Source organism: Sitophilus oryzae, unplaced genomic scaffold (assembly GCF_002938485.1).
Source record: "Sitophilus oryzae breed Bouriz unplaced genomic scaffold, Soryzae_2.0 scaffold_1396_pilon_pilon, whole genome shotgun sequence".
In the NCBI taxonomy this organism is placed as follows: domain Eukaryota; kingdom Metazoa; phylum Arthropoda; class Insecta; order Coleoptera; family Curculionidae; genus Sitophilus; species Sitophilus oryzae.
In genome coordinates, this window is record NW_022146055.1 from 1,327,626 (window position 1) to 1,337,753 (window position 10,128).

Consider the following 10,128-nt stretch of genomic DNA (forward strand, 5'->3'; position numbering starts at 1 on the left):
GCTTAGGCTAATATAGACAGGGCCTAACTTTAGGGCCCTAAACAGGGCAGAATACGAACCACGGTCCTCGGCAAGAACTCACATGATATCCGACCTTCAAATCTCGATCTCTGGATTAGCCTTCAACCTCCATACTTCAACTAGGTTCTTCTCTGCTTCAACCATATGTTTTGTGCTTCAACCGAGGGTAGTACCACGGTAGTACCCTATTAACAGGCCGGATAGTCCTAGTAGCTTAGGACATTAAATTAATTAAAAAAAAACTCAAAAAAGAAGAAATTTGCCTCCAATGTTAAGAATTTTAAAAATCTCCATCATTTCTTGGATATTAAAAATGTTATTTCCTCAGGTTATTTCCTATAAAAATTGAAATATAATTAATTAATTATAAGTAATGTCTAAAGATAGGGAGCAACGGATTTCTATAGCCATATACATATAGTCGATGCATGTATAGATTTGTAATTTGATTAAATTATTGTGTTTCAATTTTCTTTAGTAGCGTTTGTTTATTTCCTAAGTGTAAGATTTATCAAGTAAGATTACAATCGAAAAAAAAATGGTGTCAGACAGTTATATAGTTATTCTATGGTGTCAGACTTGCATTGTAAATAAAGAATACAGTCATTTTATATAAATCACTATAAAATTGTGGAATGTAATCGATTTTTATTTACAAGTCAACGGGCGCTGTTTTTTCGATTATACGGTATATTTTGTTTCAGTACCAGTGACTAATACATAAATAATTTTCAGTGTCTCTTCTATATTATAGTCTTAGCGTCTATAGGTAGTTCTATTTTCCTGAAATTTATCAAAAATATAGTGGGTGTTTTATATAAATAAAATGGTGTTTAATCTATACTAATATCACAGCTAATATATAAAATCCTTAAGTGACTGACTCACTGATTAATCACGATTCTGCTCAAACCACTCAACGTAAGAAGCTCAATTTTGGCATACAGGTTGATTCTAGGGTGTAGAGGTTCGATAAGAAGGGATTTTTCGAAAGTCCAGTTCCAAGGGGGTGAAACCACCCCTCAAATATTACAATATTTTTTATTTAAAAAACGGTCAAGTTTCCGAAAAAACGCTTAAACACATATATTTTATTTTGTTTTTTTACATATTTTAAGATTTTTTAAAAATGTATACAGGGTGTTTCGAAAAATCTGGTCATTGATTAATCACGATCCTGCTTAAAGCGCTTGACGTAAAAAGCTGATTTTTGGAAAACGGATTTACTTTAGGGTGTAGAGGTTCGATAAGAAGGGATTTTTCGAAACTCGAATTCTAAGGGGGTGAAACTACCCCTCAAATATTAGAATATATTTTTTTTAAAAAACGGTTAGTCTTTCGGGAAAACGCTTGGACACGCATAATTTATTTTATTTTTTTACATATGAATTTTTTTAAAAAATCATACAGGGTGTTCCAAAAAGTTGGGTAATTTAGTAACTGCCAAAATATAATTATATCGCCATATTGTTTTTTTCTCATGCTGACATAAATGTGAGAAAATTTTATCCAGTTTGTATGTTAATGGAAATTCTTGTATTGCTTTATCATCACCATTACAAATGATTAATTCGTAGACATTAGACATATTTTCATAGACAGGGCTGTTTTTTTAACGATTTTAAACGATTTCTAGGCGAAAATTGGACCCAGTACCGAAAAAATCCGCCTTCTGCAGGCTCACGCTTTTTAATATTATTATTACCTCGTAGTGCATGCCTAAAGCAAAAATTCACGCAACGTCACTGCAACACAATTCATTTAAACTAAAAATTCGTAATACAAAACCAAAGTGTCAAAACGAGTGACAATTGCCGTCCTCATTCGCGAATTTCAAGTTCCAGAGCTTTACGCACTGGGCTACTCAGAACGGTCCTGAAAGGAGCTGTGCGCGATAGCCTGGTGCCTCCATATGGCGCGGAACAGTTCTGAACTTTATGACTCAATTGAAAGGAGTGAGAGTCTCGCGTTCTTGAACAGTTCAGAGTTGCACAATTGCGTGAATGGAGGACAGTAAATGTCATCAGTAAATAAATAAATAAATATGGCAACTTGACATTTTTTACAACAGAACTGTCACCTGAATCCCCAGCGATAAATTTAAATTCCAGGTATTCATGGTTGGCAACAATGAATTTAAAAATCGCGCCCTTGATTACGTAACTAAAAGTTTAATTGGTATCGCTTCTAGTTCTGCATATATTAACCCTCTGGTATGACACTGTTTGGAGGAAAAATCTTCTATTCCAGAGTCTATTCTTTAGTTTTTGGTCCAACTACACAGGGAAGATTTCGACAGACGACATCTCAAAATTACAAAAACTCCTATTCGCCTGTGAATGAAATGACAGTCACAACTGTCACTGTCGAGGATCCTCCATTGGACAGACTATACTTACATGATGGTACGCAAAGAGGTAGTAAGAATATGAAATAATAAGAAAGTATTTATATTATTTACACAAATTTATTTAATAGTTTTTTTTAATTACAAATAAAGATAACATTAAAAGGTTGTTCTGTCGAATCACAATTAAAATGCAGCTAGGTATAGAAAGAAAAAAACAACTAAAAACCCTCACTGCACGCAGTCTTAGATCCGAACAGACGATTTAATTAGATAAAAATAACTAAAATAAAATAACTTAAAAGCGACGTTATACGAAATGTCCTTAAAATAGTCAGTGAGGTAGAATTTGCTCGTTTTATTCTAACCAAAGTATAAAGAAAAAACGGTTTAATTTTCACCTGTTTTAATTGTTTGACGAAAAAAACATCGACACTTAAAAATAAATATATAGGCATAAATAAAAAAGTATACATTTACATATTGGAAATTGTTTCTATTTTCATTTTGACAAGATATATTTCGGTTTCAAACATTATATCGCTACCACATTTCTATCTACTTACGTACCACTTCCGATTCATATGTATTTTTTCCAAAACAAAAAAACCAGTTTCAAAAAGAATTCTCAGCTATTTGCTATTTGCATGTATTAAAGATATCCAATAATCGTATAAAATTGTCTCATATTCATTAAAAGTATTTTAAAATATAATTTTTATAGGTATACAACTCTGATGAACCTTTTTTAAAACAATTTTAGAAATATATCATATACATATCTATTTTTTTTAATAACATACGCAGAGCAGAATAATGCAGAATAATGAAACATTTTTTGATATGCCAAAGATGTCATTGTGTAAAGTTGTCATACTGAGAATTTTATGGTTCTATTTATCGTAGGTTGTAGACTAGATCCAAATTGTACTGACATCAACAGATTTAATATATTTTAATGTTTTAAAACTATACTGTTATTTTTTAAGACGTTAGAAATGATCGATAACTTTCATAAACCGGGTGCGTCTCAAGTCTCAAAAGTGGCTCACCCCTATAACTCTATTTTTTAATATAAAAAAAAACAAGATTTGGTATATTAGTATATGACATAAATTAGGATTGATTAACGTATTCAATTATTGTTTTCGATTACTTCCTGTTTCACCAGAAATTACTACAACTTTTGATTTTTAAACAATACCCTTGGTATTTTTTACTTCATATGTTAAAAACTGACATTCTGAACAGAATGACATAGCATATGTCGACTTTTGACATTTTCAATTAAAAAAATAGCATTTTAAATTAATTTGTATGTAATGTAACGACGATTTACCTCGAAATACCAAGTGTGTGGTACCAAATTATTCGTAAAAAATGCCTTTTCCAAATATAATAATGAGCTACTCTCGTTCCGTTTGAAAAATTTCAGATATGATTAAAAATACGATTTGGGTATATTTTAAGTGGCCAAGACAAGACACGAAAAACATTAGACGATCAACTCTATTTTTCCAAGGCTCCCTGATTAAAAATTAGTGTTTTAACACAGCCATGACACTCTAAATTGAAATTTAAGATACGCTTTTTTAAGTGAGAATGTCAAAAATTGACATGTGATATTCTATTCTATTCAGAGTCTCATTTTCTATCAAATAAAGTAAAAAATACCAAGGGTGCAATTTAAAAATCAAAAGTTGTAGTCATTTCCGGTGAAACAGGAAGTGACCGAAAACAGTTGAGTACGTCAATCAATCCTAATTTATGTCATACTACGGGCTGGCAAAGGTTAGTTTTGGGTCGAGATTTCCGTATGTAAGAAGAGTACAATGCGTTTATAATGTACTGAACAAAGAGACAAACCAAACACGTTGCCAAACGTATGAAATAAACCGAGAAACTGTGCACATCGCTAAGAGACGTGGAAGGGGATATAGCAGATTTGCCGCAGTTGACCGGTCGACCCAATCAATGCCTCTGTCAGTACTTAAAGTTCTAGGGAAAGGTGTACGTCATGCGTTCAGCTTCACGATTTAATTACGTCTCGTGATACTTGATTTGTTTATTTATTAACGAGTCGTTGTAATTTTCCCTATAGCTTGAATTTTTTTAAGTGCAAGCTAGAAACACTTGCATTTTTGGTAAAAATAAGTGGAATTGGGTGGGTGTTCGATAGTCGTCGCGCTATTAGAACTCTGAATTCAAAAATCGATATCTCGAAATCTATTAGAAATAATAGATTGTAGTTTTTTCAAGAACTTTGTTAATGTTTCTGCTGTATTTTCTTTGTAGACAGTATGTGAAAATATTTATCAATAAAAAAATTACACGATTGTGTACTTCCACACATGTAAATGCCGACCCAAAAGTAACAGTTGCCAGCACGGTATACTGATACATACCTAATCGTTTTTTATCTGAAAAAATAAAAAAGTTATAGGGGGTGAGCCACTTTTGAGACGCACCCGGTATAGTACCATACGGTCAAAAAAAAAACGTCACAGTTACCTTGGAAATGAAAATCGCGCGCGATGTTTTTATATTTAAAATTATAAAGTGAATATCATCGATCTTAATTTCCAGGATCACTTGACGCCATTTCTTGTCGATCATACGGTATCATACAGTCAATTCGTTGTTTTCAATCGTATGGAATAAAATATACCGGATCGAAAAAAAAACGGTGTCCAGTTGGCTTGGAAATGCGATCGAATTTTACATACAAAATGACAACGATCTTCATTCCCAAACCATCTCTGACGCCGTTTTTTTTCGATCGTATGATATAAGCTTCGACAAAATCAATTTTATACGATTCTGTGATATAATATGCATATTCCCGCTAAAACTTTATAAATAACTAACATTTCTTTATATGAAACACACCAATTAGGTTAGAGTTTTCAATTTCTTTGATACTGTTTAAATTATACAGATAGCAAGAGACAGACATATGTCTATATATTATATATGTAATATCCAACTTCAAGCTTAATATACAACTGGTTTTCCCTTTTATCAAATAATCTATTAATCCACTAACACTTATATTTAAGTCAAACAAATCCTTATTCGGTTTTGACGTTAAGTGACCCCTGATTTTCGGTAAAAAAAAGGAGTCGCTTAATTCGCCCAACCATTCTTACATATTTACCTATATTTTTATTTAACATTTAGTTAAATTCTTTGACTCAAGCAATCTTTCTTTCAACAATCTCCAACTGATTAAAATTCAATTAAACCTGAAACAGGATGGATTTGGGAAATGTTTTTGAAATATTTAATAGATTAGATAATATATTATTTCCAAACTCTAAACTATAAAAAATGTTTATTTTGAAAACTAGAATGTTTCTTAAAGGATTCTACCTAACCTAACAAATTAAAGGGGTGTTAAGTTACCTTATACAGGGTGTCCCAGGCTGAACGAGCATTACAAGTTTCTAGAGAACTAGATCGGAGATTTTTTGCACATCATTGTTTTGCAACGAGATCTATCGACAAAATATTTTCAATATGGCGACACTTCCGGAAATACCGGAAATTGACAGCAACAATCATTCTTATTTTAAATGGGTTCCTCCATTTTTGATTACTTACATACTTAAATTCTCTGTAAAATTTTATGAATTTTGATATCAGACGCACTATACCTAACAGTAATCGTTTTTGAGAAAAAAAATATTAAAATTTTTTGGACGAAAAAAACTGCCTGTTAAAAAAATTTATATAACCTAAATGTCAAATTTAGTGATTGCCACAGCCACTGTGACAAAAAAAGAATACATGTGGCTATCCTAAAAATTAAATTGTCCGAATGTCATATTATAATATTGGCCGTAGCTGTCATGGAACTGAGCGATTGAAAAATTTTCATAAATATTTTTTTTTAACTTTTCACTAGTGGAATAAAAAAAAGTGAGTTTCCATTTGACAAAAAATATTTATGATAATTTTTAATCGCACAGTTGAATGACAGCTATAGCTAATATTATATGACATTCGAACAATTTAATTTTAGCCACATATCTTCTCTTTGTGTCACATTGGAATATTCAAACTTTTTTGACAGGCAGTTTCTTGTCCAAATTTTAAGAGAATCTATCTATCTTTCAGAGAATTTAAGTATGGACGCAATAAAAAATGGGGGTACCTATTTAAAGTGCCGCCATATTGAAAATATCTTGAGTCGATAGATCTCGTTGTAAAACAAGAATGTAGAAAAAATCTCCGATCTAGATACTGCACTTCTTTAGAAACTTCTAATGCACGCTCAGCCTGGGACACCCTGTATGTTTTGCAAAATTTTACTATTATCAAAAATTTAGTTGATTTTTTGCTATAAAATAGAGAAGAGCAGAAATTAAAAAAAATTGACAGGTCAATAAGCACAAACCAAATCCATCCTGTTTCCAGTTGTAATATAAGATACGTAATAAAAATGAACACAAATATACTAAATTTATACATAATATATGTAACTAGAATAAAGTTTCTTTTTTAAGTCTTTTCTTCAAGTGAGTTACTAAAATACCGCTTATAAAGAATACTTTTGTTTATAAAATTTAGTTCTTTAATTTTTCTTGTCATGTCGAATGCATTTTACACGTGTGTCTTTGGATACTATTTTGTAAGAGTAAAAAATCTGAATTTTTCGTCTTTTTGTATTTTACATTGATCCGCTGTCGATATACGATACATATAACTAGTATTTACAGGAATTTTACTACGCCATGTGCTATATAACTGTCATTGTCAAAATCGAATTGTCCGAATCAAAAACGTACAATTCGTTTTCGAGGTAAGTACGTTTTATGTAAGTATATAGCACAATCGTGGGTTTATGTACAAGTCAATAAGTATATTACGAAAAATTGCCAGTTACGATGTTTTGAAATTATCTACCTGTGTTTCTGTAGTTATGTACTTTTATATCAAGTATTCAATTGATAAATCAGTCTATTCTAATTCACGAAACAAAAAAAAATTGTATTATTTCTCAGTCTATATTATCAAATAATGTAATAATGAGCAAATAATTTAAATGGATGAACTTTTTTATGATAAATGCACTGATTAAGTACTAACGTTTGAATAGAGGACACGAAAAAAAATTGGATGAATAAATTATGTACAGAACTGATAAAAATGATTATAATTTAATAATTCAGTTATATGGTTTTATAAACCTTCAAAAAATAAAATTAAACTAAATTTTCGTTCCAACTAATAAATACAGAAGGTTTATTTTGTACTATAATATATCGTTTATGACTGAATTACAATTAAAATTTGATAAACACTTTAAAATAAATAAAAATGAAATAAATGACAATGAATGTTTTATCACATAAAGCTAAAACCCTAGATCACATAAACTTAGGTGGATATATGAACGTCATAAGATTAGTCTATCCTTTGCTACTACCTTACTTGGCGCATGCGCATTAAAAATTGAACGTATTACCAATATAATCAACGCACAATTTATTAAAATCAATTTTATATTTCTTTATTCTCAAGAGTGGCTCACCCCTATAACTTTTTTTAATTTTTTTCAGATAAAAAACGAGATTTAGTATGTTGGTCTATGATATAAATTAGGGATTGATTGACGTATACAACCCTTTTCCGTCACTTCCTGTTTTACCGGAAATGACTACAACTTTTGATTTTTAAATGACACATATTTTTTTACTTCATTTCATAGAAATGATGTTCTGAATAGAATGACATATCGTATGTCAACTTTTGACGTTTTGTCATTGATTTATGTCATATACGAACGTACCAAATCTTGTTTATTTATCTGATAAAAAAGTTATAAGGGTGAGTCACTTTTGAAAAACATCACGTATATAGTTGTATATAAATTTTTAAAATTCATATTCAATTTTAGCCCGCGGACGATAGTTTCTCGACAATAATTTTTAAAGCCTTTTTCTCAAAGATTTTTTTAAAATTTTAACTCTGTTATAAATCAAGTAATCAATCTATTCTCGCAAAAATGGTTTTATTCAGAAAATAATACAAGATTGGTAGTATATCCAATTACTATAAAAAATTTAAATTTGAAAAAAAAATATATTTTTGGTCCAGCCTGTACAATATTATCCATTCAACTTTTTTGCGAAATCCTCCGGAATTGTTCATAAGTTAAAAAATAAATAAAACCAATTAATTCTAAAAACGACAAAGCACGACGAGTTTCGAAAATTTAAATTCTAATATAGAACACCTTTTGAGATCATTTCGAAAATTCGGTTGTTATAATGAAAGAAAAGGATCATTATAACGGAACACAGATTTACAAAGAGACATTTTTGTTAGCGCATCATAGAAAATGATTTTTTATTTACACAGACACAAGGGGAAGATTTTTAAATTAAATGGCACAATTTTGAAAAAAAAAACATTTAAAATTCTGCTGAAATCAGATACAACATTAAGAAAAATTAATTTAGAGAATTTGATTAAATATTTGTCATATATTATTGAAGCTATTAAAAAAAATGTAAATCTTTAAAAATAATAATGGAAAAATGTACCATTTCATATCTGATTTCGGCAGTTATTGCCATACAAACGAATAAAAAAACTAATTGAAGTATTTTGTTACCTAACTCTAAATATTCCTATGGCCAAATTATAATTTAATAACTTACTATGATTGGCAGTTCTAAATGGCAGTGACAATTTGAATTAAGTATTAAGTCGTTCTTTCAAATAAAATTGTTCTGGTGAGGCCATTTAACTAAATAACTACAAAAAATTAAAAGAGTAAAGCACCAAAATATTTAAGTTACATTTTTTTGCAGATTGATCATCGACAAAAAAGCGCAAATAACTTTATACGGGTCCGCAATAATTAAAATATACAGGGCGTTCCTTTCACAGAAAGATATCAATATACACATCATTATCTTACCTACAAAGTTATTGCGAACATACAAGAAAGAAATACGCTTATTTTTTCGTTAAGAAAATCAAATGTAATTAATCCTACTACGTGTACGATTAATATTTACCTATTTAGAAAAGTTTAAAAAACCACAATAATGGCAGTGGGCAATTAACTGGTTGCTCAAACGGTCACAACATCCGTCTTGTATCTATCCTAACTTATTTACTTACTTACAACTTACATACAGCCTATTACAATGTGAACGCGACTCACCATGTAGTTTCTTTTTTTACAATTCGCCCAGTTGCGCCAACAGAATAATTGCAAACTTGACAGGGATTTGCCAAAACAAACAAAATAAATAAACACAAAATTATAACTTAAAAACGTTTAAAAGATAAAGTTCCTGTAATAACAGTATACTGCAATTGATTTGCCCATTAATTGAAAGTTAATATGATGATCACTTCAATATAACATGACTGTCATCTATCATTTTGACTTCAAAATTGCAAACAAACCAATTGCGGTTTTCTTTTCATTGAGATATTAATTTCTAGAGACTTTTTTCTCAATAAAATAGTTTAATTTATGAATTTTTATTTGTTAAGCTTCATTCAGAACCTCGCAATTAGTGGTTTCAATTAGCGTAGAAGTTTGTTCCTTTAATTTCAAAGTAAGGCATTCAGAACGTCAAAATTAGTGGTAGACATTTCCAGTTAGTAGAAAAAGTTATTAAACTTTTAACTTTTCCACTAATTATACTTCAAAATTTGAGAGAAATGTAATTTTGATTATCCTCCGTCAAGAGAAATTGTGGTTAGAAATCAAAAGTTGTTTGTTTTAATTAAAA